The sequence below is a fragment of the Neoarius graeffei genome, chromosome 12 (assembly GCF_027579695.1).
Source record: "Neoarius graeffei isolate fNeoGra1 chromosome 12, fNeoGra1.pri, whole genome shotgun sequence".
Lineage (NCBI taxonomy): Eukaryota > Metazoa > Chordata > Actinopteri > Siluriformes > Ariidae > Neoarius > Neoarius graeffei.
In genome coordinates, this window is record NC_083580.1 from 25,490,327 (window position 1) to 25,516,681 (window position 26,355).

General features: G+C 42.9%; 1 long non-coding RNA gene across 1 annotated transcript; it reads right to left on the reverse strand.

The window, feature by feature from the left end:
• Window positions 1–74: 74 nt before the first annotated feature.
• LOC132895304 (uncharacterized) lies at window positions 75–23,514 on the reverse strand. The gene is made up of 3 exons (XR_009655718.1): window positions 23,268–23,514; window positions 23,105–23,174; window positions 75–3,368 (listed from the first exon to the last, which is right to left on the reverse strand). It is a non-coding gene; the product is annotated as an uncharacterized LOC132895304 (long non-coding RNA).
• Window positions 23,515–26,355: the final 2,841 nt, after the last annotated feature.

Sequence of the window (26,355 nt, forward strand, 5' to 3'; positions counted from 1 at the left end):
CAGAATGTGATTCTCTCAGTTCATCTGATTATTTAATTAGACTTTTACATTTTATCAGTGAAAATGCATGCATGTACATGTATGTCAAGTCAAGTTTATTTGTAAAGCGCTTTTAACAATAAGCATTGTCGCAAAGCAGCTTTACAGAATTTGAACGACTTAAAATATGAGCTAATTTTATTCCTAATCTATCCCCAACGAGCACGCTTGTGGCGACGGTGGCAAGGAAAATCTCCCTCAGACAACATGAGGAAGAAACCTCGAGGAACCAGACTCAAAAGGGAACCCATCCCCATCCAGGCAACAACAGACAACATGACTAACATTAACAGTCCGAACATAAAGTCAGCTTCGTTGATGCTATAAACCCCCACCGACGGAAACCCGAGCGCAAAACCGTTTATGACAACCGTGGTCCCAAAGTCAGCAAGTCAACTGCAGTCCCCAGCCACAAAAGCACCACTGCAAGAGTCCAGAGTGTCCTCCAGGTGTGACCCCCAACTGTCCACATGGGGCCGCCCTCCACAGGAGCGATGCGATGAGACTCCAGACACAGGGCACCAGGATGGATCAGGCAGGTCTGAGAAGCACAAGAGGTCAGCATCTCGATCCCAGGACCAACATGTAACTCAGAGGGACAGATTGGGGGTGGGGGGGGTGGGGGGGGGAGAAAACACAGGTTGTTAGGTATGCCCAATGTCACCTCAATAAGTAGGAACAGTATACATATTGCACTGAGTACAAGCAGGGATTCTGGCAACTAACTATGACAGCATAACTAAAAGGGGAGAGCAAGAAGGTAACATAGGCATGAGGGAGCCCGGGACATAAAGCAGCCAGCCACTACACCATCAACAAACTCAAGTGAGCAAGCGAGTGGGGACTGACAGCATCCATACATCCCAGCTTACCAAAACACTATGTCTGAGGATCCTCCAGATCTACACCTTTACCTCATAGACACCATTAACAAAAGGCTTGACTAAACAGATATGTTTTCAGCCAAGACTTAAACACCGAGACTGTGTCTGATTCCCAAACACTACTTGGAAAGCTGTTCCATAACTGTGGGGCTTTGTAAGAAAAGGCTCTGCCCCCTGATGTAGCCTTCACTATACGAGGTACCAGCAGATAGCCTGCACCTTTTGATCCAAGTAGACATGGTGAGTCATAGAGGAGCAGAAGTTCACTCAGGTACTGTGATGCGAGACCATTCAGTGCTTTAAAGGTCAATAGTAGTACTTTATAATTAATACGAAATTTGATTGGGAGCCAATGCAGTGTGGATAAAACAGGGGTGATGTGGTCATATTTTCTAGTTCTAGTAAGGACTCTTGCTGCTGCATTTTGAACTAACTGGAGCTTGTTTATGCACTTATTGGAACATCCAGACAGTAAGGCATTACAATAATCCAACCTGGAGGTAACGAAAGCATGAACTAGTTTTTCCGCGTCATGTAGTAACATTAAATTTCTTATCTTAGCAATATTTCTGAGATGAAAGAAAGCTATCTGGGTAATGTTATCAATGTGAGTTTCGAATAAAAGACTGGGGTCAATAATCACTCCGAGGTCTTTTACTGCTGCACGTGAAGAAACAAAGGTCATCCAGAGTTACTGTGTAATCAGAAAACTTACTTCTAGCTGCATGTGGTCCGAGTACAAGTACTTCTGTCTTGTCAGAGTTAAGCAGAAGGAAATTAATAAGCATCAAGTGTCTAATGTCCTTTACACATTCATCAATTCTATTAAGCTGGTGTCTCTGGTTTTGCAGAAACATACAACTGTGTGTCATCAGCATAACAGTGGAAATGTCACCAAGTTTTAGTGTGTCCGTGACCAGACAGTTATACAGGTGTGGTGGCAAGCAGTGAGCAGACAGACAAAGTTTAAGTTTCAATAAATTCTTATTATTTAAAGTTAACAGTAGATGCACCTGTAATTCAAAAACATTAAAATGACAACCCATGCAAAAAAATCCTTTAAAACTCAATCCATGCAATAACTAAAATCAGCGTGATCCCACCCCCAGAGCGCAGCAGAAGCAGCAAGCCAGCAAGCAAGCAACACGCGGCCAGCAGCAATCCCAGCGACCCAGCAAGCAAGGCAATTAAGCAGTAGCAAGCAATCCCACAGTCAGCAGCAGTTAGCTTAGCATAACATGCACGGCACCATCCCTTCCAGTCAGCTCCTCCTCCCTACATCAAGTTGGCACTGGACGATGCCTCCGAGGGAGAGAAAGAGGGTCTCAGCAGTGGAGAGTGCCGTCACAACCAACAGAATATCTGGTAGGCAATATAGCTTAAAAGTGTACTTACTTTGCCTGGGTGCGGCTTAATCGCGACCCAGATGAAGTATCAAACGCGTTGTACACACACAATGTGGAAACCACAGTTGAATGCCGGCGCCCTCTGTTGCGCGCCGCTTGCTCTGCCGTGCTCTCTTTCCTGGTCGGTCGCATCTGGGTGTGGCTTAACCACGACCCAGATGAAGTATCAAACGCGTTGTACACACACAATGTGGAAACCACAGTTGAATGCCGGCACCCTCTGTTGCGCTCCACTTGCTCTGTCGTGCTCTTTCCTGGTTGGTCGCGCCCCATTCCTCCTTGCTGGACCCCTATAAATAGGAAAAAAAAAAAAAAAAAAAGCACGCCTACCCCACCTGTCCCCCAATCAGTCTTTCCACGTTTGTAATAGAATAATTGACTTTGCCATTGTCCGATCATAAGGAACACCTGTGAGTTTAGTTTCAGGCCACACACTAAATTAGATCACACAGCAAACAATCACAGCAACCATGGATTACACAGCGCACACACACACAAAAAAAACCCACACACTGACACCCCCCCAGGCTTTAACCTTGGCAGTCCCTGACAAGCAATGAACAGTCATGTATAACTCACGGAGAGTAGCGCTCCGGTGGCAGGCCTAAATTCTGTCTAGCAGACCGGCAGGCTTCCTGGGGCTCCTGATCCCCGGGTACATTAGGGACAGGTACCCAGAACCCATAAATGGGAGGATCTGATTGCTCACCCCCCGATACTGCCAGTTTATCTTTCTGTTGATTGGTGAGATCCTCACGATCAGCACAAGGGTCTGGGGAAGGCATGGGCAGGCCACCAGCAACAGTATCCACCACTCTTACCTCCACAACTCCTTCCTGATAAGTGGCGAGTGACAAGTCACGTTGTCCATGGATCTCAGTTTCCTCCATCCGATACAACTGCCCCAACTTCTGATAGCACCCTAGAGACACTCGAACACGTGCCCATAAAACGACCTCACTTCGTGCTGGTAGCCGGATTCCTCCTCTTGCGGCAGTCCAGACATGTCCCATCAAGGCACCGTGTTGTTTGGCAGCGGCTGTAATTAAACCCATAATTTGTTGTTTCCATTCACAGTATTTACAACCTAGCGCAGTACCATCAAATTTTGGAACCCAAGGAGCCCCACCAAAAACAGGCATCATCATCATTGTATACAAAACAGTACAATCATCTCATCTCATTATCTCTAGCCGCTTTATCCTTCTACAGGGTCGCAGGCAAGCTGGAGCCTATCCCAGCTGACTATGGGCGAAAGGCGGGGTACACCCTGGACAAGTCGCCAGGTCATCACAGGGCTGACACATAGACACAGACAACCATTCAAACTCACATTCACACCTACGGTCAATTTAGAGTCACCAGTTAACCTAACCTGCATGTCTTTGGACTGTGGGGGAAACCGGAGCACCCGGAGGAAACCCACGCGGACACGGGGAGAACATGCAAACTCCGCACAGAAAGGCCCTCGCCGGCCCCGGGGCTCGAACCCAGGACCTTCTTGCTGTGAGGCGACAGCGCTAACCACTACACCACCGTGCCGCCACAGTACAATCAAAATATAAAAATCTACCAAAAAAAAAAAAAACAACAAAAAACATCTTTGCTGCCACTCACTGTCCACAAGATCCTGCTGGCTACGCCAAATTATGTCACCAAGTTTTAGTTTGTCCGTGACCAGACAGTTATACAGGTGTGGTGGCAAGCAGTGAGCAGACAGACAAAGTTTAAGTTTCAATAAATTCTTATTATTTAAAGTTAACAGTAGATGCACCTGTAATTCAAAAACATTAAAATGACAACCCATGCAAAAAATCCTTTAAAACTCAATCCATGCAATAACTAAAAATCAGCGCGATCCCACCCCCAGAGCGCAGCAGAAGCAGCAAGCAAGCAACACGCGGCCAGCAGCAATCCCAGCGACCCAGCAAGCAAGGCAATTAAGCAGTAGCAAGCAATCCCACAGTCAGCAGCAGTTAGCTTAGCATAACATGCTCGGTACCAACCCTTCCAGTCAGCTCCTCCTCCCTACATCAAGTTGGCACTGGACGATGCCTCCGAGGGAGAGAAAGAGAGAAAGAGGGTCTCAGCAGTGGAGAGTGCCATCACAACCAACAGAATATCTGGTAGGCAATATAGCTCAAAAGTGTACTTACTTTGCCTGGGTGCAGCTTAACCGCAACCCAGATGAAGTATCAAACGCGTTGTGCACACACAATGTGGAAACCACAATTGAATGCTGGCGCCCTCTGTTGCACTCCGCTTGCTCTGCCGTGCTCTCTTTCCTGGTCGGTCGCATCTGGGTGTGGCTTAGCCACGACCCAGATGAAGTATCAAACGCGTTGTGCACACACAATGTGGAAACCACAATTGAATGCCGGCACCCTCTGTTGCGCTCCGCTTGCTCTGCCGTGCTCTCTTTCCTGGTCGGTCACATCTGGGTGTGGCTTAACCACAACCCAGATGAAGTATCAAACGCATTGTACACACACAAAGTGGAAACCACAGTTGAATGCCAGCACCCTCTGTTGCACTCCACTTGCTCTGTCATGCTCTTTTTCCTGGTCAGTCGCACCCCATTCCTCCTCGCAGGACCCCTATAAATAGGAAAAAAACACGCCTACCCCACCTGTCCCCCAATTAGTCTTTCCACGTTTGTAATAGAATAATTGACTTTGCCATTGTCCGATCATAAGGAACACCTGTGAGTTTAGTTTCAGGCCACACACTAAATTAGATCACACAGCAAACAATCACAGTAACCATGGATTACACAGCACACACAAAAAAACACTGTGACAGAAACTAATATAATGTTTACGAATATCATCACCCAGAGGTAACATATATAAAGAAAAAAGCAATGGACCCAAGACAGAACCTTGTGGAATACCAAACTTTACCTCAGTACATCTAGAAATATCACCATTTATATCAACATACTGACAGTGATCAGTTAAATAAGACCTGGGCCAGGAGAGAGCCGTTCCCTTAACTCCCACAACATTTTCTAGTCTATCCAGAAGAATGGAATGATCAAATGGTATCAAATGCTGCACTAAGGTCAAGCAACACAAGCAGCGAGATACAGCCCTGATCAGATGCCAACAGTAGGTCATTTACTACTTTAACCAAAGCTGTCTCTGTGCTATGATGAGGTCTAAATCCTGACTGATACTGTGAAGGCAGCCATAGAAAGTAATGGCTACCCTTTATGTTCTTCAAGTATTGCACAATTTTGCATAATTAAAGTTATAATTTTTTGTTTTTACATATTAAAATATTGCACATATTTGTATGATTTTAATTATGACTGTATTAAAATTGTAATGGACTTTATTTAAAAGAGAAACATTGTAAAGATGAACATTGTAATGGTTTGGGTGGACTCAATCTCCCATGATGCATTTATGCATGTCACTTCCTGTGAAATGTTTTGGTGGTGCCTAATGAATGAAGGAGCTCTTAGGCAGCTGGGCCATAGAAGGTTCACGCTGCACGCTACACGTTCACGTGAAGAACCGGACCCTGGGCCATTAAACTTCATGCTTGGATGTTCACGTGTTGCGTCTGTTCTACTTTGACCGAGTAACCAACAATATGGACTCTTCGGATGACGACGATTGCCTCATTCTGCTTTTACTGAGACAGAGGAAGAGAAAAAGGAACAGAATTTGGAGCCGAGAACACTTCCTTCTGAGAGAAACCCGTGGTGAATTTCACCGAACATTCTATAATCTGCTTGACAATCCCGATGAAGAACTATTTTTCAATTATACCATTCAATTATATTTTTTCTGAAGTTTTCCCCTGAAAGCATAGAGTTATCTCCCTAGACCCGTTCTGATTGGCTGGCGCGGCGGTGACCGCATGCATTGACTGGAATTTCCATCTTCACGCCTAGAAAAAAGTGTGTATGTTCATTTCTCGCTTCACGCGTGAAGTGTGCAGCGTGCAACGTGAACGCCGTTCTATGGCCCAGAGCAAGTCATGCTACGTTTGTCCACTTTTCTTTACACGCGTGTATGGTGCAGCATGCAGCGTGCAGCGTGAACCTTCTATGGCCCAGCTGCCTTAGGTGAGCACAAAGAAAGGCTACTTGTTTGATGTGCTGGAAGTTCTCTAGTGTCTTGTGCTTAAGTATTGCAAGTTTGATGTCCTCTCATGCTCACAAGTCAAGTTTGATATCATCTTTTATGCTTAACAACAACTTGTAACCCTCTTAGTCTACAAGCCGGCAAAAGTGGTATGTTGCCTTTTGTTTGTTTATTTTAATAAGATTTAAGCTCGTTTGTGTTTATGAATGTATGGTTGACTGTGTTATGTTTGTGTAGTTCTACGGTGTTTGTATAATAAAGAAAAACATCAGTATTAAGAACCTGGGCCTTGGATTGTGACTAAGGGTGGTACAGTAGAACACTTCGGTGAAGTCCAGGACCAGAAGTGGCCAACCCTGCATGCGAAGTGGCAAGCCTGTGGCAAGTTTGGGAAGAAGTGGTCTCCACAAACGGGATGGATCTTGTTAATGGACTGAAGGAACAAGCAGATAAGTAAGGCTAAGCAAGTAAGCAAGCACTTAAGGTTGGTGTCTTGAAGGTTGCGCGGCATATGTGAACCACTATCAGAACTTTAACTGTTTTCTGCCCCTGTACCGGTAAGGACTATGGATATTCTGATGCTTATATTCTAAAGGATTATGAACATTCCCTTTCATTATGCTACTTCAAGAGTGACAGAATATTATTAAAATTGCACAAGTTTAAATTAGTTTGTATTTATTTATATTTTGAATTCATTATATTATTAAGATTGCATTAGTTTATTTGTGGTTTGCATTGATTCATGTTTAAATGTGACTGAATGAATGTACTGTTGTTTTGCACATGACCCCTATTGAATTTTTAAGTGTGTTTCTATTGAATTACCTATTGTGCCCATAGTTAAGGTTGTTCTTGGTGTTGCATTTTAGCATATTTTAACAACAGGGCTTTGAACCGGTTCAAGGAACGAAAACGAAAACCGGGAACTTTTTCTATTTCACATGGAACAGAAACGAAACCAGAAACTTTATTATTTTTTATGTTCCGGAACAGAAACGCTTATTAAAAATAATGGTAACCGGTTAATACCGGTTTTTATTTCGTTCCTCAAAGTTTCCGTAGCCTACAAATAAAATAGCCATTCTTCTCCTGCGCAAGTTTCTATGACCCGCTGGGGTTCACTTCCTGTGTGATGTTCGCTGACTGAATGGAGAGAGCGGGAAGGTGGACTACTATCACGTCTCCATGTGATAAGTGAATTACTGAGCGTCTAAGCAAAGAAGAGCCTGAACGATGCAACCTCCCTATTGGCTGTTTGTAAAAATGTATCAGTTGTTGCCCTTCCCACGGGAATCATCGCGGGCTCGAGAGCCGAGACCTGACGAGTTAGTTCGTTGGTAGCAGAACAAAATGTCTGGACACAAATCGGGTTTTCAGAAAAGGAAAGAAATTAAATGGAGGGTTGAAAATACAAAAAAGGAGGCAGAAAATGCAAAACGAGTTTTAAGGTAGGACAAACGGTTACTTTTTTGAGGCAGCCTGCCGTGGCTGCAGGCTTTCAGTTGTCATTGAATGGTTACTTTTCTGAGGCAGCCCGCCGTGGCTGCCTGCAGGCTTATTTATTATAGCCCATTTAGTTAAAATAGTTGATATAAAATGTTTATAGTTATAGTTATGTGATGGTTGTCCTGATTTAGACTGGGTTTTTTTTTTTGGGGGGGGGGGGGGGGGGGTTTGCGCGATGTTGCACCCGGGTCCAGATTAGGGCAGAACCGGCCCTGGCTACATTTCAGGTGTAGTTTGTTTTATGTATGTATGTACTTGCATAGATGTGTACTTGGTCTTCCAATATGGCGCCTAACAAAATCTCGCGGCGCGGTGACGTCATGCGGTAGCCCTCTATAGGGCCTGACTAGCCTTTGGTAACACACTAAACGAATTATCTTTCATTTTTGGCACTTTTTCTGTTTGTGTAGATGGGAAGACGTACTGAGAATCCAAATCACCAACATTTGAAATAATAATTGTTTTGAAATATTTCTTGTCTTATTTAATGAAGGTTGTAATAGAATTAGCCTACATTTGGCTTAAGCCGGATGAGACAGAGACATAATTTTATAGCCATTTGTTAAACAGCTGACAGGGAACGTAATTAACCGTTCCGGGAACGAAATTTTTTTTGTTCTAACCGGTTCGGGAACGTCTATTTAATGGTGGAACCCAAAACCGGAAACGTTAAAATTCCGTTTCTGTTCGGAATGAACCAATAGGAAAAAAATTCTGGTTCAAAGCCCTGTTTAACAATGATTTGTGTTTGTGTGTTCCAATTCTGATGCTTTATTTATACACTCATATCAGTCCTAATTTGTTTAAAATTGAGGTAAAATCTTAAAATACATATTGTAATTTACTTTGGTGCTACATACTAATGCAATATTACATTATTTAATTGAAAATTAGTTTAATTTTATGCACAATTATTTATAACATACAGAAGGTTAAACTGTCATACTCTAGTAAAAACATATTATAATATACACAATTAAAAGTAGACCTTCCTAACCAAGAAGATTCAGAGAAAGTACTAATGGATGATGAAGATGCTGGCAGAGATGCTGTACGTATTCAGCAGCTTTCAGAAACTCGAGTCACATAAAGAGGCACAGGTCGGTGATTCTGTTCCACCAGATATTCGAGGAAGTCAACGCACCCGCATGCTTACAGAAAAGGGAAAGCAGTTGCAAGACAGCAAATTGAATGAATTAAAAAGGGCCTTTGAACGCATGTACGAAAGGTGGAAATGCCACATCAATGGATTGAAAAGATCAATGAAGCATCAAGAAGATTCAGAATTTGTTACTGAAATCATCACTGTTGTTAATGCCCATCAAGCTGATCTAAATGCCATTTATGACCGAATCAGAGCCATTTCAGTTCCTGATCTTGAAATTAGGAGGAAGAATGACTCATGTTATGCCATCACTAAGACTGCAAGGGAAAAGGCTCAGTGTTTTATCACTGCTGCTGGTGATCCAGATGATATATCTTGGCCTGAGGCTGACTAGGTGTTCGATCTTACAGAGTCTAGCGTCGTCTCCATGCAATCCTTTCCAGCTTCCAAACTTTCCAGCCGGGCCTCTCTTCAGTCAATGCGGGAAAGACAACAAGCTGCAGCTGAAGTGGCAGTAACTCAAGAAGTGCTTAAAATCATGAAATTCCAACACGAATGTGAAGAGGAGATCCAAAAACTGGAAGCAGAAGAGAAGAGGGTGGCTGCTGAGCGAGAGGCATGAGAAAGAGCAATGGAGGCAGAAAGGGCAAGGCAATCAGCTCTGTTTGTAGCAGAAAGTGCTGCAAGGAAAGAGAAATTGGAGGAAAAGAAAAAGGAGGTGGAACGTTTAGAGGAGTTGAAAAGGCACAATGCTGCACAGGCCAGACTTCAAGTGTATGCTGAGGAAGACCAACGAGACCATCCTATCTCAGCCCCTCAAGTCAGAATGGGCAGTCATGTCACTATAGGCACCAAGTCTGACCCTGTTGCCTATCCATTTGTCTCTGTGCAAGATAAAGTTCAATCAAGTATATCACCTTCTACACTGCCACCTCCCACAGCACCCCTACAAGGCCACAGTACTGGCACTGATGCTGCAGTACCTCTGGCCAACAGTCAAGCCGTTGATCTTGTAAGGATGCTCGCAGAGGCTATAATGGCAAACAGAGTTCCAATTCCAGAGCCTGCTGTCTTTTTTGGAGATCCACTGCAGTTCACAGACTGGAAAATGTCCTTCCATGCGTTAATTGATCGCAAGAACTTGCCAGTTCAAGAAAAATTGTTCTTAAGGAAGTATGTAGGAGGCATGGCCAAGTGAGCTATCGAGGGATATTCCCTAGTTGGAATGGAGGCTGCCTATTGTGCTGCGTGGAGCATACTTGATGACCGCTTTGGAAATCCCTTGATGGTTGGCAAGGCATACAGAGACTAGATACAGTCATGGCACAAAATTTCCTCTAAAGATAAAGATCTCCGTGAGTTTGCTGACTTCTTAACCAGTGTCACAACTGCCATGCCTTATGTTCAAGGCTTGCAAATACTAAATGATTGCATTGAAATTCAGAAAATTGTAGCCAAGTTGCCTGACTGGTTGAGTTCCCGTTGGAACAGAACAGCTACAGTTTTTCAAGATGAATACAAAGCCTTTCCTGACTTCAAAGCTTTTGTTGAGTTTCTCAACAAGGAGGCAAGAATCGCCTGTAACCCCATTACATCACTCCAAGCATTGAAGGCCTTAGAGCAAGAGCACTCTAGGCAGAGTGATTCAGATCACAAGCTTCACAAAAATCGTCACTCAACTCCTAAAATCTTCACTACAAGTTCAAGTGAGAAGACCAACCCTGTGTGTATATTTTGCAAGAGGCTTGGACAGTCTCTGCACAAATGTAGGAAGTTCATGGAAAAGCCAGTTGAAGAGCGAGTGAAGTTTGTTCAATCTGAAAAGTTATGCTTTGGGTGTCTTAAGATCGGACATAGTTCCAAGCGTTGTCTTTAGGAGTGTTTGTGACAAATGTGAGAAACGCCATCCAACCTGCTTGCATCAAGACCGGGAGAGAAATTCAAGACTTCAAGTGCGTCAAACAGTCTGCTGTCAGTCAAGGATCTGCAGAAAGTAAACGTGAGCAACCGAATGACCATCTAGAGGTGCAGCTGGCAACTTCCAACAGAGTCATTCTGATTCAACAGGATAGAAACACGTACACATCATCAATTCTTCCTGTGTACGTGTCAACAGCAGCTAATCCTGAAGAAGAGATTTTAGTGTACACCTTGCTTGATACTCAGAGCCACACTACCTTTATTCTGAAGGATATAGCTGACCTGTTGTATGTCAGGAAAGATCCTGTGAGGCTCAAGATCTCTACAATTACATCAAGGACAATGGTGGTGTCAAGCAATAAGTTGTATGGACTGCAAGTAAGAGGTCTGAGGTCTGATGAGTCAACCTTCCAGTAACGTACATGAGTATATACCTGCCAATAAGTCTGACATACCCACCTGTAAGACTGCAAAGCGTTGGTCTCATTTAGAACATCTAGCTGATGAGATGTCACCCGAACTTGATTGTGAAGTGGGATTGTTGATTGGCTACAACTGCCCCGAAGTCCTGCTTCCAAGAGGTGTGGTCAGTGGCAAGAAAGGTCAACCATTTGCCCAGAAATCTGTGTTGGGGTGGAGCATTATTGGCTACAGCAATCTTGACAATGAGTTTGCAGATGAAATTGGAATCAGCCACCGAATTATTATATCAAGGGAAGTCTTTTCAGCTACTCAATCACTTCAGCCACTGAAATCTGAAGTCCACTTTGTGTATCGAACTAAAGTGAAGGAAATGCTGACTCCAGCAGATATCCTGAAGATCTCGGAGTCCAATTTCACAGAAAGGAATGATGAAGACGTAGCTATGTCTCAGGAAGACCTTCGGTTTTTAGCCAAATTGAAACAAGGCATCAAGCAAAAGGATGATGGCCATTTTGAGATGCCACTGCCCTTTAAAGAGGACAGACCAGCTCTGCCAAACATAGCATGTGCTGAACATCGCCTCCAGTGCTTAAAGAGATGCCTCAAGAAGGATGAACAGTACTGTAAGGACTATAAGGCCTTCATGATGGACATCATTACTCGTGGGAATGCAGAAAAGGTTCCTGATGGAGAGATTGACAGTCAGCCCATCTGGTACATTCCTCACCATGGTGTTTATCACCCTCAGAAGCCTGGCAAGATCCGGGTGGTGTTTGACTGCTCCGCAAGGTTCAAGGGCACATGCCTAAATGACCATCTATTGACTGGACCAGACCTTACAAACACCCTTATAGGAGTCCTGTGTCATTTTCACAAGGGTCAAGTAGCCATCATGTGCGATGTAGAATGTATGCTTCATCAGTTCCATGTTGTCCAAGAAGATCAGGACTACCTCCGGTTCTTGTGGTGGGAAGGTGGTGAGCTAGAAGCACGGCCATCAGTATTCCGCATGCGAGTTCATATCTTTGGAGCTGCCTCCTCGCCTGGATGCACCAACTGTGGGTTCAAGTATCTTGCTGCTCAAGGTGATGGTTATTTCAGTCAAGCCACAGCAAGATTTATTCAACGCAACTTTTATGTCGACGATGGGTTGACAAGTGTAGATACCGACGCAGAGGCTGTTCAGCTTGTGAGAGAAGTCGGAGACTTCTGCAAGTTTGGTAATCTTCACCTGCACAAGTTCGTCTCCAACAGCAAGTAGGTCATCGCCTCTCTGTCAAGAGAAGAGTGCCTGGAAAGCGTTGCTGATTTGGATCTTGACTTAGGACAGACCAAGGGAGAACGAGCACTTGGAGTACAGTGGTGTGTGGCATCCGACACATTCCAGTTTAGAGTAACTGTGAAGGAAAATCCATTCACCAGAAGAGGTTTTCTTTCCACAGTGGTCTCAATATTTGATCCGCTAGGGTTTGTGGCACCCTTCATTCTGGTTGGCAGAAAGATCTTACAGATCATGTGTAGAGACAAGGTAGGCTGGGATGAGCCACTTCCAGAAGATCTGAAGCCGCATTGGGAAGTCTGCCTCCGAGACCTTTTAGACTTGTCCACAGTTAAAATACCATGGTGCTATGTGCCACTAGCATGTAAAGATGTACTGTTATGAATTGCACAATTTTTCTGATGCCAGTGTGATCGGCTATGGAGTTTGCTCTTACCTGAGGACAGTGACTGTGAACGGGGAGGTATATTGCACACTTGTCATGGGTAAAGCAAGAGTGGCCCCAACGAAGGTGACGACCATCCCTAGATTGGAGCTCTCCGCAGCTGTAGTTGCAACCAGAATAGGTGATCTGTTAAGAAGAGAACTGGAGTTGGATCGACTTGGTCAATTCTATTGGACAGATTCCAAGGTTGTTCTGGGCTACATTAACAATGAGGCAAGATGCTTTCAAGTCTTTGTAGCTAATAGGATCCAGCAGATCAAATCCATCACAGAACCTTGTCAATGGAGGTATGTGGCCACAGAACATAACCCTGCTGACTATGCATCCTGTGAGCTCACAGCTAAGGAACTTGTGGAGTCTAACTGGTTCACTGGGCCAAGTTTTCTGTGGCAAAGAGAACTCCCCAAAGATGAGGTCAAGATGGAGTTAAGTGATGGTGATCCAGAGCTCAGGAGGGCTCAAGTCCTTACAACTAAGGTGGCAGAGCAGACACCTCTCTTGAACTGTCTGCAGAAGTTTTCAGACTGGGGAAGAATGGTGAAGGCTATAGCAAGACTCGAGCGTTGGGCAAGAAATGTGAAGGGTCTGAAAGAAAGATCAGAGTCTACAACACTGGATGAAAACGGATGCTGAACTATTCATAATCCGACTAGTCCAAGAGGATGTTTTCAGTGTAGAACTTAAGGCTCTTAAGGAAAGGAAAGAGGTAAAATCAAACCAGCCCTCTAGACTGTACAAGCTGTGCCCATTTGTAGATTAGCACAATGTCCTGAGGGTGGGAGGAAGATTGACCAAAGCAGCACTTCATTCACACGTCAAGCACCCTGCTATTCTGCCAAAGGGCCATTATGTGTCCCAGCTTCTCATAAAACATTTTCATGAGCGAATTTGCCATCAAGGTCGCGGCATGACAATGAATGAGATCCGATCCAAGGGCATTTGGATTCTGGGCTGTAGCAGTGAGGTGTCCTCCTTCATTTACAAATGCGTAAAATGCAGGAAGTATCGTAAAGCCGCTCAAGAACAAGTTATGGCTGATTTACCGCCTGAGAGGTTAGAGCCCACTCCTCCATTTACATACAGTGGCATGGACTGTTTCAGACCATTCTATGTGAAGGAAGGGAGAAGAGAGTTGAAGAGACACGGCCTTCTGTTCACTTGTATGTATTCAAGAGTGGTTCATATTGAATTGCTTGACGATCTCAGTTCTGATGCATTCCTGAATGCACTGCACTGATTCATTTCCATTCGTGGCAGCGTAAGTCAGCTTCATAGCGATCAAGGCACTAACTTTGTTGGTGCAAAGAAAGAGTTCATGGAACTCATGAAAGGAATTACTCAAGCGCGTGAAAGATCTGGGCTGTCGCTTCATTTTCAATCCACCTTCTTCCAGTCACATGGGTGAAGTCTGGGGGCGACAGATCCGAACAGTGCGGAATGTCTTGACTGCCATCTTGGATCAGTCTGCCAGGACCTTGGACAGCTCCTCTTTGAGAACCTTCATGTATGAAGCTATGGCAATAGTGAATAGTTGACCCCTGACCTTTGAATACCTGAATGATCCATTAGCACCAGAGCTATTAACACCTAATCATATTTTAACAATGAAGTCAGACATTATTGCCTCTCCACCTGGACAGTTCTCTAGAGAAGACCTTTATCTGAAAAGGAGATGGAAGAGAGTCCAATTTTTAGCTAATGAGTTCTGGGCCAGATGGAGGAAGGAGTATGTGTTGAATCTCCAGCAAAGAAGTAAATGGAGTCAGAATCGTCGAGACGTAAAGATCAATGATGTGGTCTTACTTCAAGATGACCTGACACCACGAAATCGTTGGAAGCTTGCCAAGATTGTTGAGGTCTTCCTGGGATCTGATGGGCGGGTAAGGAAGGTTAAACTTCTAGTTGGTGATGCCACACTAGATAGTAAAGGTGCACGCATCACTAAACCAGTGTATTTAGAAAGATACACAAAACAGTGTCTTTGAGTCTGAATAGGGTGGGTGTGTGTGACGTGTATATGTTTCAGTGTGTGTGTGTGTGTGTGTGTGAATTTTGCTTATTGGGTTTTAAAATCACACTTGTGTGATGGTGGGAGTGTGAAGGCAGCCATTTATGTTCTTCAAGTATTGTGCAATTTTGCATAATTAAAGTTAATTTTTTGTTTTTGCATATTAAAATAGGCGGCACGGTGGTGTAGTGGTTAGCGCTGTCGCCTCACAGCAAGAAGGTCCGGGTTCGAGCCCCGTGGCCGGCGAGGGCCTTTCTGTGCGGAGTTTGCATGTTCTCCCCGTGTCTGCGTGGGTTTCCTCCGGGTACTCCGGTTTCCCCCACAGTCCAAAGACATGCAGGTTAGGATAACTGGTGACTCTAAATTGACCGTAGGTGTGAATGTGAGTGTAAATGGTTCTGTGTCTATGTGTCAGCCCTATGATGACCTGGCAACTTGTCCAGGGTGTACCCCGCCTTTCGCCCGTAGTCAGCTGGGATAGGCTCCAGCTTGCCTGCGACCCTGTAGAACAGGATAAAGCGGCTAGAGATAATGAGATGAGAGAGACATATTAAAATATTGCACATATTTGTATGATTTTAATTATGACTGTATTAAAATTGTAATGGACTTTATTTAAAAGAGAAACATTGTAAAGATGAACATTGTAATGGTTTGGGTGGACTCAATCTCCCATGATGCATTTATGCATGTCACTTCCTGTGAAATGTTTTGTTGGTGCCTAATGAATGAAGGAGCTCTTAGGTGAGCACAAAGAAAGGCTACTTGTTTGATGTGCTGGAAGTTCTCTAGTGTCTTGTGCTTAAGTATTGCAAGTTTGATGTCCTCTCATGCTCACAAATCAAGTTTGATATCATCTTTTATGCTTAACAACAACTTGTAACCCTCTTAGTCTACAAGCCGGCAAAAGTGGTATGTTGCCGTTTGTTATTTTAATAAGGTTTAAGCTCGTTTGTGTTTATGAATGTATGGTTGACTGTGTTATGTTTGTTCTGTTTGTGTAGTTCTACAGTGTTTGTGTTTGTACAATAAAGAAAAACATCAGTATTAAGAACCTGGGCCTTGGATTGTGACTAAGGGCAGTACAGATACATTTCATGGATGTTATTCCTATGTAAATATGAGCATAACTACTGTGCAACAGCTTTTTCAAGGATCTTGGAGATAAAGGGGAGGTTTGATATTGGCTGATAATTGGACAGCTGACAGGGCTCAAGGTCAAGTTTTTTTAATCAGGGGTTTGATAACTGCTAGTTTAAAGGATTTGGGTACATAGCCAATCCTAAGAGAAGAATTTATTATTTTTAGAAGCGGTTCAATTACTTCAGGTATTATCTGTTTGAATAGACGTGTAGTTAAGGGATCTAGTACACAAGTTGAGGCTTTTGATGCCGAGATTAGTGAAAGTAATTCAGTTTCTTTTAGGGGAGTAAAACTTTCTAATTGATGATCTGATGCAGTTACCGTATATTGTTAACTACAGGGTCACTTACATTGCCTGACCTTAAATTAGTAGTTTGAATTTTTTGTCGGGTATTCTCATTTTTGTCATTAAAAAAAATTCATGAAATCGTTGCTACTACATACTACAGCTATGCATGTGTCTATAGTGGACTTTTTCCTGGTTAATTTTGCTACAGTATTAAATAGGAATCTAGGATTATTTTTATCTTCTATTAGTGAGGAGAGATATGTTGATCTAGCAGCACTAAGAAATTTTCTATACAGTACTTCAGGAAGCTCTCCTTCCACACTAATTTGAACACGACCAATTTTGTTTGATGCCATTTATGTTCCAATTTTCGAGTGGTTTGTTTTAATGTGTGAGTGTCGTCATTATACCAGGGTGCTAATTTTTTGTGTCTGACCATTTTCCTTTTAAGAGGAGCTACATTATCTAAGGTATGGTGGAATGTTGATTCTAAGCATTCAGTTGCCTGATCAAGTTCTGCAGGGGCTGACAGTGACCCAATCAAAGTTGATAACTCTGGGAGATCATTTATAAAGCTCTGTGCAGTAGTTGACGTGAATGTACGTTTAATACAGTAGCGTGGTGAGTTGTATATATTATTACTCAGACATTGTTGCACAAGTCATAACACTTATCCCGTTTTAATGAGTGTCAACCCATAATCAATCAAGTCAAATCAGTCTTAGTTGAGCAAGTCGGTAACGGTATTTCTTACTTTCACCATAAATTATTTATATGACTTTGGTCTATAGCTGTAAAAGGCCTTGGCCTTAAAACCCGTTACTGCAGTGAAGTCACGCACTCAGGGCTGGCTAGCTCAGCGGGACAGCTCAAAGGCCAACTTTGCGGACAATTTTAACTCTCAAAAATATTTTTTTTTATTCCCATTTATGCAGCATACAAGAGTCAAGGATGGAGATACTATCCACTCAGAAATTTATTTTAAAATAAAGGTTCTGCGTATCTCCTTTAAGAGGATCTGCAAGCAAGAATGAGAGAAACTTCCCAAATACCGTACAGGTGTGTAAAACCTGTAGAGATTTATACAAGATGACTAAAAATAAATAAATTAATAAATAAATAGTCACTGCCAATAGTGCTTTACTTTTTAATCTTCTTTCAGTTGCTCCCGTTAGGGGTCACCACAGCAGATCTGTTCCGCATATTCAATTTGGCATAGGTTTTACATTGGATGCTCTTCCTGACGCAATACTCCCCACTCCCTCCAGGCTTAGGACCAGCACTAAGTATTTTTGGGTTTCAGTCACATGACTTTTCTTAGCGATTTCACTTTCTGTAAAACTGCTGGTGGTCAAGCAAACCAAAATGGCTGCCGTAGTGCTAACAACTAGCAATAACGTATCAGAGTATGCTCATAATCTAGAAGCCACTGCTCGCTTTAGATATATTCAGAAGATTGCTATGTGCAATGGAATAGACCCCTACAGTCTGGGAAAGAAAAATGTGTCATATGATCTCAAAAACTACCCTTCAGTTGAGTTCCCTGACATCTTGAACTATCTGGTGTTGCAGACATCCTTCTACACTGCAAAACAGATGAAACATGGAAGAGTATGGAGGCTTACAACTTTTAGTATGTGGCTGGGTAAAGGACCTCAGTATCAAGTCACTGCCGAATGAATCCTGTATTGGTTTTGCCCATGTAAGTATGTGGTGTTGTTTTTTTTAAGCTTTTTGTTCACATCTTTACAACCAAGCACTGCAAGTTGAAGTGTAAACAAACAACAATTGCTTGATTCTCACTTGTGTTCGCTTTTATCTCTCAGGTAAATCATTCACAAAGATGATCAGAAACCCCTTTAAAGACGGAGAAGTGATCTCAGTGCATTGTAATTGTATGGCTGGGTGAGAATTTTGTCGCAACCTTCATCCATATGGACTTTATTTTTCGTGGTTGGTTTGATCACGTGCATTTGCTGAAAGACTCATGGAAAAGACCACTAGGACACCCTGCTAAAGAAAGCAAGACATGCATTGTTTTCAGTATGGCGGCCATCGAGTGAGGAGTAAACAAAGAAACAGCTGGGGACTTTAGCACTTCGTGACTAAAAAAAGTACCGTAAAATAACTGTTAAAGCAAGAAGAGTATTTGGAAAACACTAAGGACATAGCTGAGAGGGATATACAAACCTTTCACAAAGTGATCAGTGCAAACTCGAGCATGCTTCAACTCTGCTCCCTTCGATTTCAGTGAGAAGTTCAAAAGCCACCTTTCTCGACATCTTTTTGTGAAATCCTGTGTTCGTTCACCCTTTTTTATTTGCTCATGGGGAACCCTGAAAAAACTTATCAGTTTCAGGGTTTGATCGATTTGAACAACCTAAAACAATGCAAGTATAAGGCATTTTTCATGCAAGCAATGCACCACCTTCATACAAACGCTTTGTCAACGGAGCTTTAGTAGACTACCAGCTAAAGTTTTGAATAATTAATGAGGGAGATGTGATGTCACGTGAAACCCAAGAATACACTAGCTTGTGCAACCCCAGTGGCTGAGTATTTTATCTAATCTACAGGTCTTTGAACTGTGGGAGAAACCAGAGCACTCGGAGGAAACCCATGCAGACTCCACACAGAAAGGCTCCCGTCGACCGTGAGGTTTAAACCTAGAACCTTCTTGTTGTGAGGTGACAGTGCTAACCACTACATCACCATGCTGCCCAGGTGCTCTACTTTTTAAGAGATTTGCAAAAATGTCTAAAAACTTGTTTTTGCTTTGTTATTATGAGTTATTGTTTGTAGATTAATGACAAAAAGTCAGTTTAATCTATTTTAAATAAAATCTATAAAAGAAAGAATGCAAAAACTAATGGAGATTGAAAAGAACTTTCTGAATCCACTGTGTATGATACATAGCATATTATCTTGTATACAGTTTATGACCTGGATTGCTGAGCTTGCTAAGCTTGTGAGACAGCATGTTCTGGTATAACATTAACTAGATATGTAATGTAATAGGTCGCGTGTGTGTGAGAGAATACCATCTACCAATACCACTGAAGATGCAACACTATCACACTGCACAACACTCTTAAAGCCCTGAAATATACAGACATAATTGATTAAACATAATAGCCCTTTGAGCAGTAAGGATGCAATGCAATTCTGAGAACTTTCATCAAAGTTGTTGTTTTTAATGGGATGTTTTATTACAGGTTTTATTGTAATTGGTATTATTTTAGCTGTCTCTTTTTTTTTTTTTAAATCTGAATGGTGCTACAGTGAAGTGATGCATGACCTGTTACAATCTCCCCCCCCCCCCAATGTCCAGGTACACAAAGGGGGATGGCATGGTGGTGTAGTGGCAAGCACCGTCACCTCACAGCAAGAAGGTTCTGGGTTGGAGCCCAGTGGCCCATGGGGACCTTTCTGGGTACAGTTTGCATTCTCTCCCTGTGTCTGCGTGGGTTTCCTCTGGGTGCTCCGGTCCCCCAGTCCAAAGACATGCAGGTTAGGCTAACTAGCGACTCCAAATTGACCGTGAGTGTGAATGGTTGTCTGTGTCAGCCCTGCGATGACCTGGTGACTTGTCCAGGGTGTACCCCGCCTCTCACCCATAGTCAGCTGGGAGCGAGGCGGCGCGAGAGCGGGCTGAGAGGCTGCGCGGGAGCGAGGCGGCGCGAGAGCGGGCTGAGAGGCTGCGCGGGAGCGAGGCGGCGCGAGAGCGGGCTGAGAGGCGGCGCGAGAGCGGGCTGAGAGGCGGCGCGGGAGCGAGGCGGCGCGAGAGCGGGCTGAGAGGCTGCGCGGGAGCGAGGCGGCGCGAGATCGAGGCTGTACGAGAGCGGGCTGAGAGGCTGCGCGAGATCGAGGTTGCGCAGGAGCGAGGCGGCGCGAGAGCGGGCTGAGAGGTTGCACAGGAGCGAGGCAGTGCAAGAGCGGGCTGAGAGGCTGTGCGGGAGTGGGCCGAGAGCTACCTGCGGGCTGCATAACAACAACAACAAACGCAATGTCCCCGAAGAGAGCTCCTATGGTCGAGGAGATTGAGGACATCAAAAAATCCCTCGACTTTCTGGGTGAGGAAATCTCTGCTGTCAGGATGCAGCAGAAGACCATCCTGGACCTGGTGGAAGAGGTCAAAGTTCTGCGGCTGCAGAACACGGAGAAGGCAAAGAGGATTGCCTTTCTCGAGAACCGAGTGGAGGATCTGGAGCAATACACCGGATAAATAACATCATTGTGACCGGACTGCAGATTAAACCCCGGTCATATGCTGGAGCAGTGGCAAGAGGAGATGGAGCGGAGCAGAACGAGGAGGATGCTAACTCTGTGGAGCAACAGGTGGTAGCATTCCTGCACTCCAAAGGGATAGAGGTAAAAAGCACAAACATCGAAGCATGTCACCCTCTCCCACGGAGAAGCAACACAGACAAACCGGCTTTAATAAAAGATTTGCCAACAGAAAGTATAAAATGCAACTGTTAAAGCAAGGGAGGAAACTGAAAAGCTCAGACATTTTTCTAAATGAGCACTTAACCAAAAAAAATGCAGACATTGCAAGAAAGGCGAGACTCCTGAGGAAACAGGGGAAAATCCAAAACACTTGGACACAAAACTGCAAAATATTCATAAAGCTAAAGGGATCTCCAGAAGAGGCCAAGATCCTGGTCATCCGAGATATTGGGGAACTGGACAAATTCTGAGGGAGCCAATCAAAGCAACTTACAATCATGACACAAGGACGGGACATTGGACACAAGAACTGGACACTTTCCTTTATACTGAGCATAAAACACAAGATATGGAAAATAATATTGATCCGAAAAATAATCTTTTCAGCAACATCAATATCAGCTGCCGGTATTACACTGAAAATCAATACAATGCAACGATCAGAGAAGGAAATAAGATATCAATTATTCATTTCAATACCAGAAGTCTGTATGCCAATTTCCATAAAATGAAGGAATATCTTGGTCAGTTCAATACTCCATTCAATATAATAACCATATCAGAAACTTGGATCAATGATGAGTTGGGAGTAGATTTTGAGCTAAATGGGCATGAACTTAATTATATCAACAGAAAGAACAAAAGAGGAGGGGGAGTGGCAATATATGTTGATAATAGTTTGGAATATAAAATTAATAATAAAATGACGGTAGCTGTTGATGATTGGATGGAGTGTATTACAGTAGAAATATGTTGTGAAAAAATGGAAAAATATAATGGTGAGCTGTATATACAGATCACCTGGATCAAGCATAGAAGTTTTTATAGATTGGATGGAAAAATTGTTTAGGGTAGTGGTTAGCGCTGTCGCCTCACAGCAAGAAGGTCCGGGTTCGAGCCCCATGGCCGGTGAGGGCCTTTCTGTGCGGAGTTTGCATGTTCTCCCCGTGTCCACGTGGGTTTCCTCTGGGTGCTCCGGTTTCCCCCACAGTCCAAAGACATGCAGGTTAGGTTAACTGGTGACTCTAAATTGACCATAGGTGTGAATGTGAGTGTGAATGGTTGTCTGTGTCAGCCCTGTGATGACCTGGCGACTTGTCCAGGGTGTACCCCGCCTTTCGCCCGTAGTCAGCTGGGATAGGCTGCAGCTTGCCTGCGACCCTGTAGAACAGGATAAAGCGGCTAGAGATAATGAGATGAGTATGTTTATAAAAACAACACAGAAGGTCATGTACATCTGTGGTGATTTTAACATCGACCTCTTAAATCATAAGAAACATAAAATGACAAAGTTCATTAACTCAATGTTCAGTATGGGACTGTATCCAACTATTACCAGACGAAGCAGGATCACTTCTCACAGCACCACTTTAATAGATAATATATTTACTAATATCCTGGAAAATAATACAGAGAGTGGACTACTATTAACAGACATCAGTGACCACCTAACTATTTTTAATGTATATTACTGTAATTATAGCAAGAAAAAAGGATACTAAAGATTATAAATATATGAGTGAAAACTGAAGAAACCATGATTGCACTAAAAGAATGACTTAATGATACAGGACTGGAATGTAGTTTATAAAGAAAAAGATGTTGATAAAGCATATGTGGCCAGATTATTAAGGATGGGACTGGACACAGAGTTATATATGTAGGATCTTTAATACCCCGACTGACCCAAAGTAAGGACAGCATTAATTTTATAATTTTGAGACAGTTATTCGTCACATTTGAAATAAAAGAATAAAACAAATTATTTTCCCTCTATACGGACTCTTATGACTCCGTCAGAACAAACCCAAAAAAAAATAAAAAACAGACAACGCAGAGCAAAACAGACAAGAGCAGTGGCCGTATTTCTAGGCAAACAGAAAACATACATAAATACATTTCAAAGCCACGCTTCTCTTTTTAACTTATACATTTTATAGTACATACCAGGTTTGAACTCAGTAAACTCCACGGATTAACTTAATAAACACTATGAAGTAATTTAAATTTACATATTCATACATCACTTGGCAACATATATTTTACAATGACCTCGAAATCAACATACTACACACTTTAGGAATCAGGAAACAAAATCAGGTGCTCACCCACTCCTAGCTTGCAGCCCAGGGCCGCACCCCCCACCGGACGCAGCACACACAGTTCTCAGTCTCCCCTCTACATGAGCAATAACACCCAATATCAATAAACAATATTTAACACTGAAAATATCTTAACAAGGATTAATGTGAACTATATCTGACCACTTACGCTAACCCGTGGTCATCCAGGTCAACTCCAGACACAACAGAGACGAGACAAGCGCACACGTCACTGATGAGAAGCAAGCGCAAAATCCCCAGTCACTCTCCAAACATGTACTCTTCCCGCAGCACACAGCTCACTTAGCTCTTCTCTTACACACCTTTCGCTACCGCCCGCGTTAGGAGGAATGTTTTCGCACGCATCAAGTCTCACGTGATTTCCTTATTCTCACGAGACCCCTCCGATCCGGCCGGCCGCGCCGTGACATCACACACTACCAGGGCACAACCGATACAAAAAAAAACAACACAGTGCCCCCTATCCACCTGGCTACACATATATGAGGAATTTTTAATATTCAATGAACTATATAATAAAAATTGTCCTATAAAGAAATACAGTAATATACATAAATGTACAAATAGTCCGTGGGTCACCAAGGGACTACAAAATGCCTGCAAAAAGAAAAATATATTATACAGACAATTCTTAAAGCATCGAACTATAGAGGCAGAGGAAAAATATAAAAATAAATTAACTAATATTATGAGGATATGTAAGAGACTATTATAATAAATTAGTGGAGAAAAATAAAAACAATATTAAAGGTATATGGACTGTACTAAATGGTATTGTGAGAAATGGATCCAAAACTACAAATTACCCGGAGTACTACACTGAAAATGACAAGACCATAAATAATATGGAGGATGTGGTGAATGGTTTTAACCAATTCTTTGTAAATGTGGGACCAGATTTAGCGGCAAAAATAAAGGAACCCAAGACAACACAATGTGGGGACATAGAAGATATGGGGGACAGAAATCCAAGTACAATTTTTCTAACTGCAACTGATGAAGAAATTATGCAAATTGTAAGAAAATGTAAAAGCAAAACCTCTGCAGACTGGAATGATATAGACATAACAGTAAAGACAGTTATTGAGGGAATTGTGAAACCACTCGCCCACATCTGCAATTTATCTTTTCAATCAAGTACATTTCCAGACAAAATGAAAATTGCAAAAGTAATACCATTGTTTAAAACCGGTGTAGGTGCGTTTGGGTAATTGAGTGATCAATCTCATTAAATCAGTCTCATTAAATTTGAAGGTTAATAATTAAATTGAATCAGTCTCATTTGAATCGTTTAAAGTGAACCACTCAAAGTGAATCATTTAGTAAAGTGAATCGTACCGTTAATTTTGGTGCTTAATAATAAATTACCAAACAGCCAAATTATGGTATATTCCAAATTATGATCACTTACCGTATTACATAACTTGTATGCACCTTTCTGAATTCTTTGGGAGATTGGGGACTTCAAAGATTTTGTTAGACGCAACAAATAAAGACACAGTTTTCAATAATAAATGAATTTATTATAACAAAGATAAAAAATGGATAATAGCAGATTGAAATATATACAAACAGTGAGGGGGGGTGTGTGTGTGTGTGTGAGAGAGAGAGAGAGACCTTGTGTGGGTGTGGCCTGTGAAAGGCCCTATGGCCTAGCTAAGGAGGGTGTTTGTGTGTGTCCCCCCATGTGGTGTAGGCCTTGTGGCTTAAGCAAAGGTTAGCCTAGCTTGCTAACAAGACAAAGGAATTAGCCGTGTGGCTAGCTAAAGCCCAAGGACCCTACCTCGTGGAGTTAAACAAAGGAAAGGTGTGAGTGTGGGGGAAGGACCGCCACGTGTTGGAGACAAAAGTTATCTCTGGATGCTAATAAGATAGAAGAATTAGCCGTAGCAGCTAATCCACTAGCTTTATAACATTACCAAATTCACTGAAATCTTGATACAATCAAAATGTATAATAAGAGAATTAAATGTTAGTAGGAATAAAGAAAAGCATGCACAGCCTATCTATTAAACAATTGAGAAAACATAGAACAAAATAAATCAACACGCTGCGTGTTTAACAGTGCAACAAATAAACCTGGGTTTAAATTCACACTATTTCAATAAAAGCTAAATTCCTAAGACTGATCTTTATTTATGCCCAAAATTTTGTTACTTCAAAATCTCGCCTTTTTGTAGAAAGCAGAGAGTCCTCGGAGCGGTAGACTTCACAGGAGCTTGGAAAAACTTCTGTGGGAGACAGAGGATCCTCGGAGAGCACTTCGTGGCTCATGGGAAGAAAAACTCTGATTAAAACAATGTGCACAGCGCTTTGTAAAAAAAAAAAAAAAAAGGGTCCAGCCACTCTTTTAACTTTGAATTAAAACTGCGTTTGGGCGGCAGTCGTGACGTCACTTCTAATACGAATAAACCGGTTGTAACTCAGGTTGAGTTTAAAGATCGCGCGACTCTGGAGTTTACCTTGGCCAAGGGTAAGAAAGAAATCGCGCTAAATCGTGGATCTTGCAAGAAAGAGGTGTTTTTAAATTTGCTCGGGTGAGCATTCTTTTTGTGTGCGCAGACCGCTGGTCCCGCGTCGTTCCATTATTTATGTCTTCATAGAGTGTTCAGAATTGCGGTGCCAGGTCTTAATTATTTTGACCTTTAAAAGTAGTAAACAGGCACCCTTGTCAGACATAGTGGCTCCCAACTCGTTAGTTGTCAGGGCATGTTACAACATGCCAACTTCAGACACCCTGGCGCCACTGTCCATCACACTGTGCTGCGTGGACTATATAAGATGCACACAAACATCGAGGAAAACACAGCACACATCAGACGGGGACTCCATGCAACACCTGCTTCTCATCAGTGAATATTTGGATCCGTTTCTCTCTTTCTCTCTCGGTTTCATTTCTTTCTTGCTTTCTATCTTTCTATCGCGGACGTGTCAGGATCCAACGTCCATCATTTGTGCCGTGTGAGCATTCCGTGCGTCCTTGAATTAAAACCACGGTTTACACTGTTTCTCATGAGTGGACATCCATTAATTCCTGTTCTAACCGGACAGCCTGTGTAGCTTGCTGTATACCTGATCCAGTGTCCCTCCTATACAGTCCTTTACCCTGTCCATCACCGGACACCCATTTTTATATGGTCCTTCGAGCCGGATACAGCATTCTACACAGTCAGGATGTCCACTCATGATGGCAGTGGCCGTCCTCGCCGTGAGCACCACCACCCCAGGCACCTGGA